This window comes from Bos indicus, chromosome 21 (genome assembly GCF_029378745.1).
Source record: "Bos indicus isolate NIAB-ARS_2022 breed Sahiwal x Tharparkar chromosome 21, NIAB-ARS_B.indTharparkar_mat_pri_1.0, whole genome shotgun sequence".
NCBI lineage: Eukaryota > Metazoa > Chordata > Mammalia > Artiodactyla > Bovidae > Bos > Bos indicus.
In genome coordinates, this window is record NC_091780.1 from 58,527,199 (window position 1) to 58,549,433 (window position 22,235).

General features: G+C 48.8%; 1 protein-coding gene across 4 annotated transcripts in view; it reads right to left on the reverse strand.

The window, feature by feature from the left end:
• Positions 1–22,235, reverse strand: part of PRIMA1 (proline rich membrane anchor 1) — a 70,324-nt gene that overhangs the window by 38,712 nt on the left and 9,377 nt on the right. The window lies entirely within an intron of this gene.

Here is a 22,235-nt window from a genome sequence, read left to right on the forward strand (position 1 = left end):
CCCCCACCTCCCCCAATCACCCATTCACCTAGCCACTCATTTCAGAAAGTTGGGCGTCTTTCCTGCCATCCTCCCCATCCACTGCTCCCTCCATTCAATCCAACAAAAGTTAGTTCTTACTTTGAATTTGGCCTCCAGTCCCTTCTGCCCTCACCTGCCCCCTTCACAGCAGCCTTCTAACTGGTCTCTCCCTTCCCTCATCCATCCTCCACACGGCTGCCAGAATCTTCCTTGCAAAATTTAAAACAGATGCTAAACTTTGGCCACGCAGGTTCAAATCCTAATAGGGAAGAATCTAGAAACTTTCCAGGCAGTGATGGCACTGCTAACGCCAGCACAGAGTGGGAAGACTTCCAAGCAGGGGGGATGGAGAAGTTGTGGGATGTGCGTTCAAAAAAAAAAAAAGCAAGAAAGGAATTAGCCGTATTACTTAATGGCTATGCCTCGGAGACAGCAGCACTTAATAAACGTCAGCCGCCACCACCTCTACCTCCTGCTCACCCTCCTGGAGTGTCTCTCGGAATGAGGAGCAGTTTGGTAGAAATATCAGAGCCGGTAAATCCCACAGGGCTTTAAGAGGCCCACAGAAAGCATCTTAGAGTTGAGTACAGAGATGAACTGCTTTGCTGGTTATGAGCCCCAGAATGTTCTCAGAAATGAGACAAAAATCCTTTGTGTATTTCTGACTGTGAAGGAATGCAAGGTTCTGTCCTTGGGAGTGGGGCCTGGAGGCGGGGCTTTCTGCTGCAAATTGGGCGTGGCTTAGGGCTGGGGTGAACAGCCCCCCTTCATGTGCATCCCTCCAAGCTCTCCAAGTCTCTGTGGTGAGCAGGGGGCTTCAGCACACTGGGCTCTGTCCTAATGGGAACTGGAGACCAGTGGAAAGGGAAGACAAGAAGACTGAAAAGAGCAAAAGTGGGGAGACGCTGAGAGAAACATTTAAAATCTTGAGGATATTAAGACAAAATTAGGTAGGTCTGTGTAGTGATAGATGCTGCCAGATTTGAACCGAGAAACTGAGAGCATGTTATGCGGCACCTAGCTTGGTGGAGATGCTCCTGGCTTCTAAGAGGAATGAGGAGAGGCTATTGGGATTCCCCCTGGATTACCAGGGCAATCGGTGATTTGGAGGTATAAAACGTTGCCCCCTTGGGACTTCCCTGGTGGTCCAGTGGCTAGGACTCCACACTCCCATTGCAGGAGATCCACGTTCAATCCCTGGTCAAGGAACTAGATCCCACACGCTGCAGCTAAAGATGCCACATGCTGCAGTGAAGACCGAAGACACCACGTGCCACAGCTAAGACCCAACAGAGCGAGAAAAAAAGAAAGGCTGGGGCCGCTCCCATCCCAAGCTCCTTGTGGTCTCCCCTGAAATCATACGCTTGATCGGCTCCTTCCCTTTCCAGTCCTGCTTCTCTCACTTCCCTCCTGCTTCCTCCTGAAAGCCCTCCTTCAGTGACGATAACACACACCTGAACCCAGCTCAGACTCTGCCCTAGGGCACCTGATATAAGACAAGATGACCAAGGAAAGTCAAGAAAGGCATGACCGCCATGAAGGTACAACCTGACATAAACTCCTGACCATGTAGGACCGTGTGTCCAAGCTCAACTTCATATATCAGCACCGACAGCACAGGAAGAATGATAGCCCTGGTGACGGACACTGAGAGCCCTGCCCTCCAGCCGACCAGGATGCCAACAGCCACAACCAGCATTCTGGGGTCAGTACAACACGCCCCAAATCACTGAGTGTCTGGGAGCAAGGCGCTGTTTAGAGCTCTGTGGGGGTGCGCATGGGGATGAAGTGGACCCATCCTCTGCCTTCTAGGGGCCTGTGAGTTGCTGGAGTCCTCAAAGACCACTAGAGTCACTCAGCAATATAGCCACAAGCTCTCTAAGGACCTGGGCCAGGTCTTGCTTATTCTTCATGTCTCTGCTGTTGGCAAGGTGCTTTGTAAGTGGTTGAGAAATGAATGTGAACTAGCCTGAAGCCATCATCCGAACTGAAACAGAATCATCAGAAGAGACAGTAACTGTCTTTCACGGTAGCGTTGTGGGTCACTGAGTTTTCCAAAAATGGAAAGAATGAACTCTCCTCGGGACACTTGAAATCTGGCTGCATCAAAACAAGGCTTGGTGGCTATGTGGTTTCTCAGTAGGTCCCTATTAGTACTCCTCCGAGGAGGGACTTTGTTGTGTAAATTGCAGGACATTTGTCATCCCTGGCCCCAATCATCAAATGTCACTTCTGCCCCAAGTCATTGTGACAATAGAGACAGGAATCCCTGCATTTCTAAATGGACCCTAGGGGGGCTGTTTTTACACCCCTCCCCACCCCATTGAGAACCACAGGTGGGAGCAAAGTCAGCTCAAGGTGAGAGAGGGAAGGAGAGTGGAGGAGAGCAGGGCACCGCCTGTGTGTGTGGTAGGGAGGGGAAGAGAAGATTCATCAGAACTTGGAAAAAGAGTGAACCTGGAGTACAAGAGAAAGGACTGGAAAGGGAGGGGAAGGGAAAGAGAAGTGCCTGTTACAAAGAAACAAGGGATTCTTGCATACAGGAGTAGATATGATGGTTATCTGAATTAAATTTGCCCATTTCAGTCCATTTTAGTTCACTGATTCCTAAGATATTGATGTTCACTCTTGCCATCTGCATTTCCAACACAATCAGAGTTTAGAATCTCTTGAGCTCAGCAATTCTCCTGGTCCAGTAAGAAAGGAAAAAAAAAAAAAAAAACCCAGCTCTGCCTCAGGTGGCTGCTGAAGCAGCCCATTTGTAATCCCAAATTCCAGACCTGGAGGAGGGGAGGACTTCCTGGAAGAGGAGTGACCAAGAATAAGGACTTGCTGTCACCACCTGCTCTGGATGTGGGCAGAGGCCCCAGTGTAAACATCAAAGTCTGGAAGCTTCCCAGACAGACTGGTCCCAGACATCTTAAATCTTTACTGGGTTCCTTCTTCAGAGGACAAAGGGCAAAGGGCGGCATGGAGGCCAGGTCCCAGCCAGCCTGGATAAACTGAAGGAAGGCCCTCGCTGAAGGACTAACAGACACCATCCCCAGTTGCAGCCTGACCATATTTAGAGAGAGGAACGGGATGGAGAAGGAGCATAAATCAAGTCCCCATGAACCGGGCTGTAACGGGGATCAAAACAAGGCCAACATCTTGGCACGATCTTAGACGCACCAGTGTCCAGGGATTCGGCCTCCTTCCCATCTCTGTGAGATTAATCGTCTTCAAACACCACCGGATCGGCTTAACTCAGCTCAAAAGCTTTCACTATTCTAAAATCACATCCCAAATCCTCAGCTGGTCCATCCTGATACAGCTTTACTCTCCCATCACCCTCCCTACCCGCCTCCCCAGTATCCTACACTTCCAAATGGGACCATGCTGAGGCTTCCAACAGACCTTGGGACTCTGACTCCCGATTTCCCTCATGCTGTTTGTTTCACCTAGAGTGAAAGTGTTTCACCTTCCAGCAGTGCTCATACCCTACTCTCCCCCTGCCCTCGCCCCATCTGCTCTTCAAAGTCCTAACTGCTCTCTGAGTCACAGCTCCATGCCGCCTCCTCCGAGCAGTCATCCTTGATGGCTCAGAGCTCCCACCTCTGTGCTCAGCAGCACTTTGTATCCATTGTATGCTGCTTGATGACAGCTTTTTATCCCCCCTCCCCTCTAGCCAGTGATGGCAGGGAACAGTTCTGACTTATCTCTGTGTTTATCCCCCACTCCTCTAGCCTCCTCCAGGGCAGGGAAGAATTCTGACTTCTCTCTGTGTTGCCTGACTGAGCACCCAGTAGGTGCATAGGAGGTGAGCTGAGTGATTCAGCACCTTGCTCAGCAGATGATCCCAGGGCCAACAAACTCTTGGCAGACACTGGTTGGCATCAACTTATAGTCTTCCTATCTCCTCCCTTAGACTCTTTTCCCTCCTCATTTTCCTCCACCCCATCCTGCTGGCTCTCTCTCCAAACTGCATCTGGGATCTGTCTGTCCACCTCTCCTTCCCCTTGGCCACTGCCCCCATCCAGGCAGTCATCTTACTTCATCTGGACAAACAGCTGTAGCTTCCTGGCTGGTCTTCCCTACAACTCCTGTGCCCCTCAAGCCCACTCTCCACTCAGTCACCAATGATTGTCCTCAAAAGGAAAACTGTTAGTGCCACCTTCAGGGCCCAAACTTCTTTAATGGCTTCCCATGGCACTTTGGAAAAAATCCAGCTCTGTAGTCTGTAAACTGTGCTTCACAAGGCTCTGCGTGACTTGGCAGTAACATCTCTAACATCATTTTAAACCACTTTCCCCCTTGATCACCGTGCCCAACACAACCCTGCCAGTTGTTCCCACACAGAGCCTTCATACATGCTGTTCCTCTGCCTGGAATGCTCTCCCTTAGTCTTCACAAGGCTAGTTCCTTCTTCTTCAAATATCAGACAGCTTGGACAGACATACCCTGGCCACTCTGTCCAAGGGAAGGCTCTCTCCATAGTCTCCCACTTCTGCCCTGTAATCACTATTATATCCTCACATTCCCAGCTCCTGCTACAGCATCCAGCCCAGAGTAAGAGTTCAGTAGATGTTTGAACACCTGCAACAATCTCCCCCTGGACACATAAACTCTAGTTTCATTTGGTTCTTGACTAACAAAGTTAGAAGGGTTTAGGGTTGTGAACTTTTTTTTAAAGCAAAAACCAAGAGTGGTTTATTGATGAATGTTTTTCAGAAAACTAAAAATAGAACTACCATATGACCCAGCAATTCCACTCCTGGGTATATATCCCCCCCGCCACCAAAAAAAACCCACTAATTCGAAAAGATACATGCATCCTAATGTTCACAGCAGCATTATTTACAATTGCCAAGTTATGGAAGCAACCTAAGTGTCTATCAACAGATGAATGGATAAAGAAGATACAGTATATATATGTAATAGAATGCTGCTGCTGCTGCTAAGTCACTTCAGTCATGTCCGACTCTGTGTGACCCCACAGACAGCAGCCCACCAGGCTCCCCTGTCCCTGGGATTCTCTAAGCAAGAACACTGGAGTGGGTTGCCATTTCCTTCTCCAATAGAATGCTGCTGCCGCCGCCGCTGCTAAGTCACTTCAGTCGTGTCCGACTCTGTGTGACCCCATAGACAGCAGCCCACCAGGCTCCTCCGTCCCTGGGATTCTCCAGGCAAGAACACTGGAGTGGGTTGCCATTTCCTTCTCCAATGCCTGAGAGTGAAAAGTGAAAGTGAAGTTGCTCAGTCGTGTCCGACTCTTAGTGACCCCATGGACTGCAGCCCACCAGGCTCCTCCGCCCATGGGATTTTCCAGGCAAGAGTCCTGCAGTGAGGTGCCATCACCTTCTCCGCAATAGAATGCTACCCAGCCATAAAAAAGAGTGAAATTTTATGATCAAAGCGTCAGTCCAAGAAGGCATAACAACTGTAAATGTGTATGCGCAGAACACAGGAGCACTTCAATGTGTAAGGCAAATGTTACAGACACAAAAGAAGAAACTGACAGTATTACAATAATAGTGGGGGACTTTAACACCTCACTTATGTCAGTGGACAGATCATCCAGATAGAAAATCATAAGTGAAAACAGGCCTTAAATAACACATTAGATCAGATGGATTTAATTGGTATTTATAAAGCATTCCATCTAAAAGCAGCAGAATACACGTTCTTTTCAAGTGAACACGGAACTTTCTCCAGGATAGATCACATGCTGGACCACAAAACAAGTCTCGGTAAATTTAGGAAAAATTTGAAATCATACCAGCATCTTTTCTGACCACAATGCTATGAGATTAGAAATCAAATACAAGGGAAAAACCCACAAGCACATGGAGGCTGGATAATATGTTACTGAATAACCAGTGGAACACTGAAAAAAATCAATGGGTCATGGTGGAGAGTTCTGACAAAAAGTGGTCCACTGGAGAAGGGAATGGCAAACCGCTTCAGCATTCTTGCCTTGAGAACCCCATGAACAGTATGAAAAGGCAAAAAGAAAAAATCGAAGAGGAGATATATCTAGAGACAAAGAAAAATGAAAACACGGTGATCCAAAATCTGTGGGAAACAGCAAAAGCAGTTCAAGGGGTAAGTTTATAGTGATACAAGGTTACCTCAGAAAACAAGGAAAATCTCAAATAAACAACCTAATGTCACACCTAAAGCAGCAAGAAAGAAGCAGATTCACAGATACAGAGAGCAAACTAGTGGTTACCAGTGGGGAGAAGGAAGCGGCAGGGGCAGCATAGGGGTAGGGGATTAAGAGTGCAAACTGTTATGTATAAAATAAGCTCAAAGATACATTGTGCAATACAAGGAATACAGCCAATATTTTATAATAATCAGAAATGGAGTATATCTTTAAAACTTGTGACTCACTATATTGTACACCTATAACATATAATATTATATAACTTCAGTAATTTATATATATATAATTCAGTACATTATATAATAACTTCAGTTAAAAAAAAAAAGAGTAACTTCTTGCTTCTGAGTACATTTAGCCTCTTTACTGTTATTTTCATTTGTCAACATTGATTCTCTTCAGAGACACTATCACTATGCTTCTTATAGAGTTCAACTCTCTTCCTGTATCCACAGCAATAACTTTCCATGATGATTCCTCCACAGCAGGCTTCTGCCCTGGGCCAGGTCTGGGTACTGGGATGAAGACCCGAGAGGCAGCTTTGGGAATGTCAGTCTCAGGGTCCTGGTGGGTGCTGGCGGGGCAAACCTGGGCTGCGTGGCTGATCGCAGAACCATGACAGTGATGAAGGACTCGGGTCTCGCAACCAGAAGCACTGGGTAGGGGGAGTTCATCCATCACCCAGCAGAGGCAGAACCCCTTTCCCCCTTCTAATTACACCAATACCAGCCCACTTACAAGCCCTTTATCAGAGCCTTGCACGAACTGGAGCATTTATTGAGGGGCTGTCTGGGACCTGAAACCGAATGGCTGTGTCCTGGTTCCAGGACAGTCCCCATCCAGCATCTCTGGGGCAGGTTCCCAAGTACCACTGGTGCTGCTTGCCTTGGAGGAACTTCAGGGTCCACCCACCCCTCACAGCTCCCTGTCCCGGTTGCCCAGGACACCCCTGTTGGAACCAAGCCTATTCAGAAGTGCAATGTGCCCTCATCCAAAGTCTCATTTTTCTCACCCCTCTGGTGCCACCTGTTTCTAGAGGTCCTCACCTCTCACCTGGATTACTGCAGCAGCCTCCTAGCTCATCTCCCGGCTTCTACCCTGACCCACCATCTGGTCTAGTCTCAACACAGCAGCCAAATTGATCCTATCAGGGGTGAGTCAGATCATGACCTGAGACCCACGGGGGCCCCCACTGGACAGTAATTACAGAAGATGCCCTCACAAGGGCCAGTCAAGCTCCACTCCATCTGCCTCTTCACACTCTCATTTCCCATCCAAACCCCAACTCCCCCCAGCCCCACTGGCCCCTGGTTGCTCCTCAGCCACCCCAGGGCTCAGCCTGGCTGTCCTCTCCACCAGAGACAGCCTCCCCAGGTATGATTGAGTTTTGCTCCCTCACCTTCACGTATTTGCTCCATCTTCCCTCCAGCACTGTCTTCCGTCCACGTGGCCCAAGCTTGGCTTGCTCTAGTTCAATTTTTTCCCACAGCACTTACATTTTTAGCACACTCTACAGCCCACAGGTTTGCTGGGTTTACAGTTTTCTCTCTCTCCTCGGCCAGAATGTCAGCTTTGCACCTACAAAGGTTCCATGCTATAGCCCAAGCTCTTGGAATGTAGAATGGCTCAAGAAATATTTGAATGAATAAACGTCTGTGGGCCCTGCCATTGCTTCCCCCGGCCTCAGCTCCTGGCATCCTGGGGACTCTGCCTCTGAACTCCCATCAGAGTACTCACCTCCTCCCTGAAGTCTCCCTGGATTAGACTAAATTTATCACCACCTGACTTCCAACAGTCCCTAAGTGGGAGCCACACATTTGCTTCAGTTCTCAACTTCCTCCCCCTTCATTCTTCTCTGCTCTTGAGGAGCAGATAAACGGATGCAAGAGGGTAGATACCAGCACCTGGTTACAAATCCCATGAGCTCTCTCCAGCCCTTGGCTCCTCACCCCTCCCAGCCCACCTGGTTACAAATCCCATGAGCTCTCTCCAGCCCTTGGCTCCTCACCCCTCCCAGCCCACCTGGTTACAAATCCCATGAGCTCTCTCCAGCCCTTGGCTCCTCACCCCCTCCCAGCCCACCTCTCCTAGTTTTCCTCCTTCCTCTCTGGCTGCCCTTTTTTGGGTTCCTCTTCCCCCAAACCCCAGACTCTGTCCTCCCCACACTCTCCCTAGGCGATTGATCTCCAGTGGTTTTGGTACCAAGCCCACTGGTGCTCCCAGTCCATCCAAAGGGCCAGGTCAGACCTCTGCCCTCAGCGCCAGACCCACCAGCTGACCATCTCCCCTGCTGTCCTGTGCCACCTCCACTGGCACGTGGCAAAGCCTGGAACTCTTGCAGCCATCTCTCCCCCTTTGTGTCCTATCTCCAAAGGCGGAACCTGATCAGACACTGTCATACAGAGTCTTCCCCTTCCCTCATCCCTGACAGTGGCTGGTCATTGAATCCTGAATGGACTCATCTGGGTCTGCCCACAGCCATTGCTTAGTGCAGGCCACAGATTCCTCCCCATGCGCTGCATTTAGCCTCCTTCCTCTCTGTCCCCAGGCAGGGCTGAGTAAAGGCTGCTTAGACCTTTACTCAGACCTTTACACTCAGACCCTCCAGGGCTCGGCACCTCCAGGAGAGTGGGCTGGAGATTCCTGCACACTGTCAGGCTTTGCCATGACCCTACTCCTCTCTCACCACGCCTCCCATAACTTCCAGTACTGGGATGGACTGGCTCTGTGTGGCTTCCCAACCTTTGCCCCTGCTGTTCCCTCTGCCAAGCACGCCCGGGCCTCGCCTGGAGAATCAGCCACTCCCCTCAGCTCAGCCAGGGCCCCCTGCAAGACATCTGCTCTAGGACAGACCCTCTCCTCTCAGGGGACTAACCCCCTTTAGACTCCACTGAACCTACAACTCCTGTGTGTTCTGCCTCCCCTGGCTGTCCATAGGCATCCCAAAATCCACATGAGATAAGGCAGAACCCTGATTGTGCTCCACTGACTCTTCCCTGGGTTCACCCTCTCTTACCCACTGCATCCTCCTTAGTCTGTGACCTCAGCGGAGAGGTCTCCATATATTTGTTGAATGAGTAAATGTATGTGAATGATTTACTGCTCTTTAAATATATAAATTAGGTATCCTTATGAAAGGAGAACACTCGCTTGAACATGGATGAGCTCTCTTGGGTGCTAAAGAGAGGTGTGGACTGGGACCCACTGGGGTCTGACCAGGGTCAAGGTCACTTGTGGCAATCATGATGGAAGGAGGGGACAGCCTGTAGCAGATGCTGTTCGTGCCCTTCCTGGGCTTGCTGACTGGGCTTGCAACTGCCAGGGCTGCAGCTCTGCTTGACAAAACGGACCCCACCTCCGTCCAGCCCCGAATAAGACATGGTCCCAAGTGCTCCCTGGTAAGTGGCAGACTCTTAAAACAAATGTCAGTCCCTCCCTCTCCCCCACCCCTTGTCCTGGACAGTTTCTCTTCTGTCTGTCTCACTTAGTCACACATGCATTCATATATTCAAACACTCTGTGTGCACTTTTCCACGTTAAGCTCTGAGCTGTCTCGGGACAAAGGTAATCAACAGTCCCTGACCTCAGGGACTAGATCAGAAACCTAACAGGTCAGGCTGGCTGCTTTGACCAAGATGCATGTGGGACATCCTTGATGAAATCCGTAATGACATTAAACAGCTAACTCTGACAGGGGGATCACCCTGTGCCGGCGGTGTTCTAAACACCGTCACCTTCAAGCTCATGTGCCCCTCTCAACAGCCCAGAGGAAAACGGGGTCCACACAGAGTCACAGAGTGTCAGAAACAGCCCTCCATCCCAGCTCAACAGGTGGGGCCCTTTTTACCAGGATCAAACCCCGCTTCCCAAGCAGGGTTCCCTTCCATTATCAGAGTCACGTCCTCCCTGCCTTGTGCCAGGCAGTGGGCAGACCCTATCCACGCCCTCTGAATTCCCTCACAATAACACTGAGGGAGGAGGCTTCATCCTCACTGGGAGATGAGGAAACTGAGGTTCAGAGCGCCCTAGAACACCCAGGGTTATGGGAAATGTCTGAAACAGCAAATCCATAGAGACAGGAAGTAGATTACTGGTTGCCAAGGCCTGGGGGAGAGAGGGTGTACGGGGAGGTATAGGATTTCTTTTTGGGGTGATAAAAATGTTCTGGGACTAGACAGTAGTGATGGTTACACAACACTGTAAATAGACTAAAAACCTTATGCTTTAGAAAACCATCATATACTTTAAAATGGTTAAAACGGTGAATCTGGAGCCCCCAGGAAGCACATGTTGACCTGGATGTGCGCTCTTGCCGAGATGTGTGTTTTCCTATTTTCATCTCAGGGTTGAGTCTAGACTTCTCACAAGATTCTGAATTCTGGAGGGTAGGAGCCAGTTTGGCCCCAATTCTGGGGTCATCACAGTGCCTGAAGCAGTACTGAGAGGTCACTCATGGGCAAGTCTCATTGGCCTTTTGGCCCCAATTCCATCGTACCTCACTTCTCTTTTTCAGCACAAATCCCTTCCTGCTTCAGGGCTCTGGTTACAGCCGAGGGTCTCAGCCTCAATTCATGCAAGAATGACCTCCTTTGAGGGTGGGCCCAGACATCAGTCATTTCCCAGGGGATACTGACATGTAGCGGGGCTCAGGCATCCAGCCAGAGGCAGGCAAGGCTGTGCACAGTTCATCTCTGCAGCCCCAGGACCTATCTCTTGGCAAACGTTTGTTCAATAAACCAATGAACATAGTTTTTTTGTTTATTTGTTTTTCCGCTGTGAGGCTTGCGGGATCTCGGTTCCTCCACCAGAGACTAAAACGATGTCCTTGGCAGTGAAACCTCGGGGTCCTCACCACTGGACCACCAGGGAATTCCCTAAATATAGGTTTGTTGAGTAAATTAACATGAATCTGTAATCTTTTATTTGCTGGATACAAGCAAATACATGAAAGACAATTCCATGCACTAAATGGGAAAAATAAAATTCAGCACTTACAAAAATGAAATCAATAAAACAGATAACTAATAAGAACCTATTGTATAGCACAGGGAACTCTACTCAATGCTCCTGGTGACAAAGAAGGGATATACGTACACATATAGCAGATTTGCTTTGCTCTACAGAAGAAACTAACATGACATGGTACAACAACTGGACTCCGATAAACACAAACTCTAAAAACCACTTTTAAAAAAGAGCAGGAAATGATGAACGATATTATGGATATCAGACGCTCAATTTTAGGCACAAAAAGTCACATTTCAGTGGTACCAATGGTAAAGAATCTGCCTGCCAAGGTGGGAGACACAAGAACTCCGGAAGTGATCCCTGAATTGGGAAGATCCCCTAAAGGAGGAAACTGTAACCCACTCCAGTATTCTTGCTGGGTATTCCCCTCTGTCACTCCATGGACAGAGGAGCCAGGTGGGCTACAGTTCATGGTGTTGCAAAGGGTCAGAAATGCCTGAGCACACACTTGATGATCAGTGTTGAGGGAAACACAGGGCAGAGTGAGTCCTCTTTATGGATGTGGGAGCTGAGACCTGTTTGGATAAGAGGTTTGACAAGAATCTGTTTCCTGGGAGTGTGAATGCAGCAGGTACTGGGGTAGGCCCACATACTATTCATGTTCCCACAAGCACCTTCGGAGGACCACATCCTGATTCCCCTTTTGCCGCTGAGGAAACAGAATCTCAGGTTGAGTGAGTGCCAGAGCTGCACCCGGCTTCCTGGTCCTTCTACTACTGGAGCAGGCAACTGGCACAAAGATTGCAGGACAGATAACCTGCTTTCGGCAAATGATGAACATCCAACATCCCAAGGTTGGGACCGATGGCAACAGTGAAGACCAGCTTGGCACCAACACAGACGGTGAAACAAGAAACAATCCAAGTGACACGGCCTGCGTTTGATGCCTGGAGTCCCTCATCACACGCCCAGCTTTCCTGGCACCACCTGAGTCTGCTTCATTATCCCACAGCTGAGGCCACAAACGTCCGAGAGCAGCCTGTGAGTGATGTCCTGAGGCTCATTCACTCCACAGAACCTAACAGCATCCTTGCTTCTCCTCCCCCTACAACCACAGCTATCACCTCGCCTCCAACATCATCTTAAATCAGACTAGGGCTTGACCGCCTCTCCCCTCCCCAACCTGGGCCACCTCACTGGCTCCCCTACCACCACCTGGACTGAAGTGACAGTCCCCTTACTGGGAGCCCGTCTGTAAAGTATAAATGAGGCCAGGCCACAGCCCTGCTCAAAACCCTCTAGAAGCTTCTGCTCACAGTTAAGATAAAACCCCAACCCCTTCCCTGGCCTCCCAGGCCCTCCCTCTGGGCCTCGCCTCCTCCTGTGTTGCTTTGCCCAGCAGCCAGCAGCCACGCTGGTCTTTCACACACTCTGAGCACACGAGGAACTCGCACTGCTGTTCCCTCTGCTGAGAACTCTCTTCCCCCAGGTCTTCCTCGCCCATGACTTCCCTCCAAATGGCTCTCAGCTGAAGCGTCATCTCCTGTCCCCAGACCACGCAATCTAAGTGACCACCCTGTCAGTGGCTCAGATAGTAAAGAATTTGCCTGCCATGAGGGAAACCTGGGTTTGATCCCTGGGTTGGAAAGATTCCTTGGAGAAGGAAGTGGCAACCCACTCCAGTATTCTTACCTGAAGAATCCCATGGACAGAGAAGCCTGGCAGGCTAACATCCAGGGGGTCACAAAGAGTCAGACATGACTGAGCCACTAACACTTTCACCCCTTATCAGGTCTTATGATTTTAATTACCTTTATAGCCCAGGTCACCTTCTATTTTTCTGGTTTATTTTCTGTCCCAGCCCCCCTGCCCTGCCTGTGCATACGCAGAGTGACCCTTCCGTCTTGTTCATCATTGTATTCCCCAAACCTTGCACAGTGCGTGGCATATAGAAGAATGTAAAAATCTTTGCAAAAGAAGCAAATAGTAGCTACTGAGGACCTGTGATGTGCCAGGCACGTGCTAAGGAGCTGGAGCTCTAACTGGACACAGCAGACACATGGCAGTGACCTATATCTAGCAAAAGACCCAGGCATCAATCAAGTAACTGACTAGATATTTTAAGAGTAGGATGGTTGCTATAAGGGAAAATGAAAAAAGTTCAGAGTGTGTGCATCTATGTGCATGGTTTTAAAATGTACACAAATTCTCTGACATTCCTCTACCAAGAGGTAAAATAGAATTCCCTCTGCCTAGAAGGTGAGCAACCTTGGTCACTTGATTCCGAGGAGCAGAAAGCAGCAGAAATGATGCTGCATGATCTCAGTTACATCCTCAGGGTGGTTCAGCTTCCACCTGCTTCTTACGCTTAGACCCTAGCTGCCATGCTCAGAGGAAGCCCAGGCCACACGGGGGCATCATGGAGGTGTTCTGGTGAACAAGACCAGCTATGGACCCACCCAACAGCCAGCACCAATCACCAGATACCTTCTGGTGAACAAGACCATCTATGGACCCACCCAACAGCCAGCACCAATCACCAGATACCTTCTGGTGAACAAGACCATCTATGGACCCACCCAACAGCCAGCACCAATCACCAGATACCAGCAAGGAAGCCTTCCAGATGGCTCCAGCCCCAGCCAAATGATTACAGTCACGGGAAAAACCCCAGGCGAGACCCTCCTGGTGAAGCCTGTCACCCTTCCTCTGTGATTGTTAGAGGAAAGGATAGGACATTTGTGTTTTCTTTAACCGCTAACTTTTGGGGAGACTGACTCTATAGCCATAGAGAACCAGAACAGGGGATGGTGTGACCTCTGTGGAAGTCAAGGAAGGTTTTCCTGGAGAATATTTGAGCTCAGATCTGCCCAAGCTGAGGTTAACTACTTTGAGGGGAAGCCTGGCCGACATGAGGACTAGCGTATACTCCTACAAAGGCGTTGTTCAGTCACTAAGCCATGTCTGACTCTTAACGACCCCGTGGACTGCAACACTCCAGGCTCCTCTGTCCTTCACTATCTCCCAGAGTCTGCTCAAATTCATGTCCATTGAGTCAGTGATGCTATCTAACCATCTCATCCTCTGTTGCCCCCTTCTTTTTTTTGCCTTCAGTTTTTCCAAGTATCAGGGTCTTTTCCAATGTGTCATCTCTTCACATCAGGGGCCCAAAGTATGGAGCTTCAGCATGAGTCCTTCTGATGAATATTGAGGATTGATTTCCTTCAGGATTAACTGGTTTGAGCTTCTTGCAAATGAGTACGTGAGGATTAAATGAGACAAGTAGCACAGAGCTTCCACCTCAAAATGGGAGGGCTGAGTACTGGTTCTTCCTAGTGTGCTGGGTGAGTAATAAAATCATTCTAGAACTTCCACAGTTCCGTTTGTTTCCCTCTTTTAAAACACGGCCCTCGGCACATAGTAGGGGAACCAAGTGACCCCATTCCTATCTCCACCACTGCTGTGCAAACTTGAGAGAGTCAACCTCTTTTCTGGTTTCTCTCTCTCTCTCTCTCTCTCTTTTTAATGTGGGCTATCTTTGAAGTCTTTATTGAATTAGCTAAAATATTGTTTCTGTTCTATGTTTTGGTTTCTTGGCCACGAGGCATGCAGGATCTTACCTTTCTGACCGTGGGGTGAACCCACATCCCCTGCACTGGAAGGCAAAGTCTTAACCACTGGACCACCAGGGAAGTCCCTGGTTTTTCTAAAAATAAAATACATACCAAAAACCAAATCCATCTCAGTGCTTTGAGCTCCTTAAAGACAGGTTCTATGGGAATGCAGGCTCACGCCTCTGTGCTGCCATAGCTATTTTTGGCCCCATCAGCCTCAGAAGCAGGTCTCGTGGAGGGGGTGTGCGTGCTCTTCCTCGAGGGCTGGTACACATCTCCTTCCTTGGCCGCAGCATCTGAGTCACACACGGGGACGAGTGGGCCATTGCTGACATTTACAAAGCCGGCCGGGTCCTGAGCCCTGGTGGCTGCCGTGGGCTTTTCAGTCGGGCCCTCGAGCATGTGTGTTCCTTTGCTTTGCCAGAGTTCACCCCTTGTCCACGCCTTGCAGAAATACCTCCACCCAGGGGCTCTGGGGCTGACGCTGGGGATCACAAGCCTGGTGATGGCTGCCCCTAATGGGGCATGAGTGGTACTCTGGATGAACATTTTCTGTTGAATACCTAGGGGTGTCTACACCTCCTTAAGGCACCATTTCCTCCCCGAGCGTCTAAACAGATACTCCTTTCTCTGTTTAAAAATGGTGCCAGAACCATTTTTAAATAACTCCCAACTTGTAGGTCAGTGACCTAGTATTTATTATTACTAAATAGATATCATTTATTATTAGTTATCATTAATATTACTTATGAACTGCCATTGATTGAGTGTTAACTTGGGTTCCAGGTTCTGTGCTGTGTGAACTTTATACCATCAAATTCTCACAAGTGCCCATATGCAGTGGGTATTGTCATTCGCCTCATTTTACAGATAGGTGGAAATTGAAGCTCCAAGCAATTAAGGCTGTGTTGCCCAAACCACTTAGCTCATGAACAAGACTGGACCCCAGATCTAGACGGCAGGACAGTCAGGCTGAGCCACTGTGCTGTAACACCACTTTTAAGCATGTCATCTTTGCTAAGTACAGGCTGTATAATTTCCAGTCTTCACTGTAATGCTTCCTCAGGTAAGTATCACTGGCTCCATTTTACAGATGAGGGAACTGAGGCTGAGAAGGATAAGACATGCCCAGCGTCACAGAGCTAAGAGTGGAAGAGCTGCATCTGACTCCAAAGTCTCTTGATTTGATTGCCATCCTCTAGGATGCTGGTTCTCAAAGGGTGCACCCTGGCTGGGGTAGGGTTTGAGGGTGGTGGGGAGTGGAATCAGTTTTACCTGACAATGTTTTAGAAATGCAAAATCCTTGGTCCCACCCCCCAAACCTACTGAATCAGGAATCCTGGCGCTGGAATCTGGCAACCAAGATTAAACAAGCCCTCCAGGGGATTCTGACCGTACTCTGCTTTAGAGAAATGCTGGTCTAGTGCCTCACACAGTTTGCAAATTTTACAGTGCAAAGCGCTGTGGGCAGAGCTTGGAAAACAAAGCGCAGAAAGTGGAGATGCTGTTCAAGAATCTTCCGCATCAAAGAACACTTTCCAGGATCCTTCTCAACCATCAGGCAAGACAGGGCAGGGCTGTCTCCACAGACATCCAAGGTTGCTGGGAGTGGCAGCTGAGCTGGGAGCCCACAGGGAAACATGGGCCAAGCTGCCCCTATGATCAGCAAGTTCTAGTATGAAAGTGGGATGGGGAGAGCAGTGCTCTTGAAAGTTTCACAGTGGAACAAAAACAAGCACAGCAAAAACAACAAGAAATAAACTGAAAAACCATGTTGCCTTTGCTAGAAGAAGGGTGGCCCAGTAACAGATGACCCACCATCCTGGCTTGCCCAGGATGACTAAAGAGTTTCTGGGTGAGAAAAGGAGTATTTCCTGCCATGTCAGTAAACAAGGATGTCACAGTCATTAGCGACTGCAGCCTCCAAAGTGAGTTCCTAAGCCTTAAGGGCACTCAGGAAAGAGAAGAATACCTGAGATCTAGAAGCCATCAAGATTGCAGCCACTCCCTACAGTGAGCCCCAAGGGAGCTCAGGATGTGAAAAATATGGGATTCTGGCCCAGGACAGCTGAGATGCATATGACAGGAATGATTGCAGACAGCCCAGACTCTTGCATCTTCCCATACAGAGAAAAGCACTAAATTTCTTAACTTGGGATATCTGGCTTTCTTTAAGTAACAATAATCTTTTGATGTTCAGACTACCTGTCCATTGTTGCAAAACTTCTATATAACCATCGCTTCCTTGGAACGGTTCTCCCAGGGTCACCTGCGACGCTGTCTCCCAGACTTGAAGTCCTAAAAATTCTCATCTAATAAAACATAAGTCTCAACTTTTGCTGCTGCTGCTGCTGCTAAGTCGCTTCAATCGTGTCCGACTCTGTGCGACCCCATAGACGGCAGCCCACAAGGCTCCCCCGTCCCTGGGATTCTCCAGGCAAGAACACTGGAGTGGGTTGCCATTTCCTTCTCCAATGCATGAAAGTGAAAAGTGAAAGGGAAGTCGCTCAGTCGTGTCTGACTCTTCACGACCCCATGGACTGCAGCCTACCAGGCTCCTCCATCCATGGGATTTTCCAAGCAAGAGTACTGGAGTGGGTTGCCATTGCCTTCTCCATCTCAACTTTTAGCTTGTGACTATTTTTTAAGTTGACACTGGGATGTGGAGCTTCCAGGGCTAAAGCCAGGAGAGTCCCAGCCAACCGAAGACATTCTGCTTGCCCTGAGCAGCAGGGCAGCAGCAGGTGCTATTTGGATGAAAGGGGAGACATGCCTGGCCACAGGGACAATGCCCCACAATTCTGGCAAATATTTCTGATCTATCCTTTGCAGAGGTTTCCTTTGTGTGCTCTTTCTCCTTCTACCCCAGACACACACCCTGAAGCCCACACTCCTGAAGAAGGACATTCTACAGCAGGGCACCTCCTGTGTGATCCTGATGCTCCTAACTCAGGGCCTCTGCTTCAGCCACTCTAAGGACTGTCTGGCCTTCTCTGCTCCTGCCTATCCAAGGTCTACCTGGGAATTCTCCCATGTCATCCTGGATCCTCCTTTCCTGCCTTTTTCAGAATTAAATATCCTTCCCCAAAGCACTGTTTCCTTTCCCAAGTCTAACACTCCGAGGTAGCTCTTCATCAGAATGATTTTCATGAAACAGTTAGCAGCAATGGATACTAGTGCAGTGTCCACTGACATGAATCCTCCAGTCAATCCCATTGGTAGGTAAAAATCTTACACCTTAAACTCAAACTTAAGTTTACCAGCCCTTTCTGAACAGTCCTACACCTTTGGTAGGAATGTACATTGGTGCAGCTACTATGGAGAACAGAGAGCTGCCTTTAAAAACTAAAAATAGAGCTCCCATATGATCTGGCAATCCCACTCCTAGGTATATATCTGGAGGAAATCATAACTCAAAAAGATACATGCACCCCGGTGTTCATTGCAGCATTGTTTACAATAGCCAAATACGGAAGCAACCTAGCTGTTCTACCACAGATGAATGGATAAAGATGTGTTTTACACACACACACACACACATATATATATATATTACTCAGTCATAAAAAAGAATGAAATAATGTCATTTGCCCCAACATGGATGGACCTAGAGATTATCATACTAAGTAAGCCAGACAGAGAAATATAAATGATACTGCTTATGTGTGGAACCTTAAAAGGTGATACAAAACTCATTCACAAAACAAACAGACTCAAAGACTTAGAAAACCAACTTACATTACCAAAGGAGAAAGGTAGGTGGGGGGAGGGATAAATTAGGAGGTTAGTATCAACATACACATTCTACCATATATAAAATACAAAATCAACAAGGACCTACTATATAGCACAGAAAACTCTACTCAATACTCTGTAATAACCTATATGGGAAAAGAATCTGAGAAGAGATCAATGTTTGTATATGTGTAACTGAATCTCTGTGTTGTACACCTGAAACTAACACAACGCTGTTAATCAACTGTACACCAATATAAAATTCAAAAAATCTTACCAGCCCTCTTAAAATCGTGCAGAGGAAGTGGCAGTGCTAGCACACCAACCCAGGCTCAGGGCCTCGGCCTCTTAAGCTGTGTTCTCAGTTTTTTTTCATTACTCAGGCCATGCGGGTGAGGACGAGTCCCCATGGGCCTCCAGTGCACTCAACACATGACTGGATGCAGAGCAGACACTCAACAAACATTCAGCAGGTAAATCAGAAGCCCTTGTGAGTGGCTGTGATGCAGGCACCTCTGATGACCAAAGGATCAAAGCTCTGCATCCTGGGAAACTCTTCAGTCCTGGCCAAACTGGGATGGTGGGTCACCTATTGCTGGAGCCAGCCAGATGCTCGGAGCCAGTGTATCCAGAAAGACGGCAGGAAGGATCCTCCCATGGACATCCTCTGCAGAAGATGGGCTGCTGGGCCATGAGCTCCCTGCGGGCAGGAGCTGCCCCTCTCTTGCTCACCATTTATGTCCTAGCCCCTGGCATGTATCAGTACCTGGGGAGCTCTGTGCACACCTGCTGAACGACCACACAGGCTTCACAGCATGAAGTCCTGTTCCGCCTGGGGGAGGCTAATTCCCCAAGGATTACAGAATGAGCGTTAGTTGTGCATGTGGCATAGGTCTGTCTGACATTACTGGGCTGTACTCAAGGGTGAGCTTCTGGGCTGAGCTCAGTGAGGACCAAGAGAGTATATAGAACACATTCTCCATCACTGGTCTAATCTACCAGGCATACCAAGGCTATGGTGCTACATCCACTGTCCTCCTGCCCAGCATCTAAATCATCATCCTTAGGTTACAACCCCTCTACCTGGATTTTCCTTTGAGAAGCCACCATCCCCTTAACCTCTATCCATATACTTCAACTGTCCAGGGTGGTCACATGGCCCAGGCCCGGCCAATCAGCACATTCCATCTCACAGGCTACCAAGATTGGTCCAAGGGTGGACATGTGACTCAAGCTGGTCCAATGAAAGTCAGCCTCGGGGTGACTTTCACCTTAGGTGAATGATTGGGAAAGAGAAGCTCTCAGAGTGAAGAGATGACTAACTGTAAGGCTGAGGGAATCCTGGAAACTGGAGCCACAGGGACTGGACCAGCTTGAGAGAAAAGGAGACCCAGGAGAAATCAGAAGAGAGAGACGGAGAAAGAAACCCAGTTCATCATATAAGACCTGTTGCTGGAATATTCTAACACATGAGCCAAAAACCAAACATCTCTCTCTAGCTTTCACATCACTCACGCCACTTCAAGATGGGTTTCTGCCACTCCTAACTGAAAAAGTTGCATCACAGAATCAAACAACTCCTGCTGTCCTCTCACCCAGAAGTGTCCTCAGGCCCCAAGCTTACATGAGGCATCTGGCACTCATACTTGGCACTCCTGCCCACTTCTCTACAGCCCCCCGCCTGGCTTCAGGCCTTCGTAGGTGATCTGGGGCCTGGAGTATCTCAAGGGTCCCCACTTGACCCCAGTCAGGCAGCTGACCCCAATCCACCCGCTATGTTGTCAGGAAAGTTGACTTTCTGAAGCAGACAGCATGTCACTTCTTTGCTTAATACCTCCATGGGTTCGTGGCTACCCAGAGCAGGGTTTCCTAAAGGAGGAAGTGAATGTCCCTGTAGGTAAGTGAGCCGGTCTTAGACAGCACATAGAGCCAGCACCCAGACACATGGTAATAGAACAAGAAACTTAAGCTCCTTTTGATTCTCTTGCAAACCTTCTGATTTCTTTCTAGAGAACATCTCTGCATGGGGCACATGTGGCCCTGACAGTTCTCTCCAACCTACTGCGCTCCCTTTTTAGCAGAAAGAGAGAAGGCCTCAAGCTCAGACCCTTCCATGACAGGCCGGAACATTAAAACGCTGGTTTGTGTCCATCGCCTTTGTTTTTACAGTCACCTTCTATTTATGTAAGTGATTCCGGTTTTGCACTGAGAATAGTTACAGAAAGTTTCCTTTGGAGACTAATTTGTATAAACACAAAAGTGAGTCTGTTTAAAGTAAAAAAAAAAAAAAAGAAATAAGGCAAACCACAGGAGGCATTTGGATACGGTGAATGTTTGGCAAACAATGGTGAAAAGGATGAGATGTAACCTACTCAGCCAGGCACACAAGGCCCTTCACTGTCCACCCCTTGACATTCCTTCAAACCCTCGGAGGGGCTTGGGCCTCCCGAGACGACTTGCAGAGTCATACCTCTAAGACTTTGCTCCTGCCGTTCCTCCTGCCCAGATGCCCTTTCCCCATAACCTCCTCATGGACCTGGAACAATTCCACTTACTATGAAGACCCAAGTCGTGTCACTGTTTCCTGTGGTTGGAGTTTGGTCCAAATACTCCAGGATTTTCAGTAGACCTAGAGAGCAATTTCTGTGCCCCCTCAGGTGACTTTGTGTGGGTTCCTTGAGGCCAAGAGATTCCAGAAACCAGAATGGCCTTTCAGGTCTGTGTCTGGCACTAGAGGCTCAGTTAGCACAAGATGAACTGAACAGACTCTAATTGGGGGATGTGGATCCATCAGGTACCAACATGCCTGGAGGCAGCGCAGACCTGGAGTCTGAATAGTGGAGGGAGAAGGAATTCTAAGGCAGGGAAGGGAGTGAGGGGCAGGGGCCTGAGGCCGGGCCCCAAAGCTTTCCTTCAGGAGAGAGGAGAAAGGTGAGCATCTTGGGATAGTGGGATCCTGCATGGTACCGCAGCAGAGGGCCTGGTAGGCTGAGGCTCTTGACTCTAACGTGCATCTGAATCCCCTCAGAACTTGTCAGGATGCCAACTCCGCAGCCCCACCCCAAAGGCTCTGACTCGGTGGGTTACAGTGAGCCTATAAAGCTCCACTTTAAAACGAATGCTTCAGGTGATGTTGAGGGCCACTCTCTGAAAAGCACTGAGCCACAAGTGTCAGGGAAGACTGGACACAGGTAGGGACCCTAGGGCTTCCCTGGCGGCTCAGAATCTGCCTCTAATTCGAGAGACATGGGTTCGATCCCTGGGGAAGGGAATGGCAACCCACTCTAGGATTCTTGCCTGGAGAATTCCATGGACAGAGGAGCCTGGCGGGCTGTAGTCCATGGGTCACAAAGAGTTGGATACAACTGAGATACAAGCACTTTCACTTTTTTGGGGGTGGGGAGAACCTATAGACAAAATGCAGAAATATGCATGAACTGCCAAAGGTCCCCCAGCACACTGCATCCCGGCCTGGACACTGAGAGCCTGGAAACAGGGCTTACCAGAGAACAAACCTCGTCAAGGTTATTTCAAATATGCCCCAAATAACTCAACAGAGATATGTTTAATGAGGTGGATCCACGCATGAGCTCACGCATTCTACAGGCCGCAACTTGGGTGATCCAATCAAAATACAGAATCTCTTGTTAGAGACCTTATCAACTGGCAATTGTAGACATGGAACTTAACCCCTGCCGGTCAGGACTGAGGCTCTTTCTGGCTAAAGAAGCCCTCCTTTGTTTACAATCAAA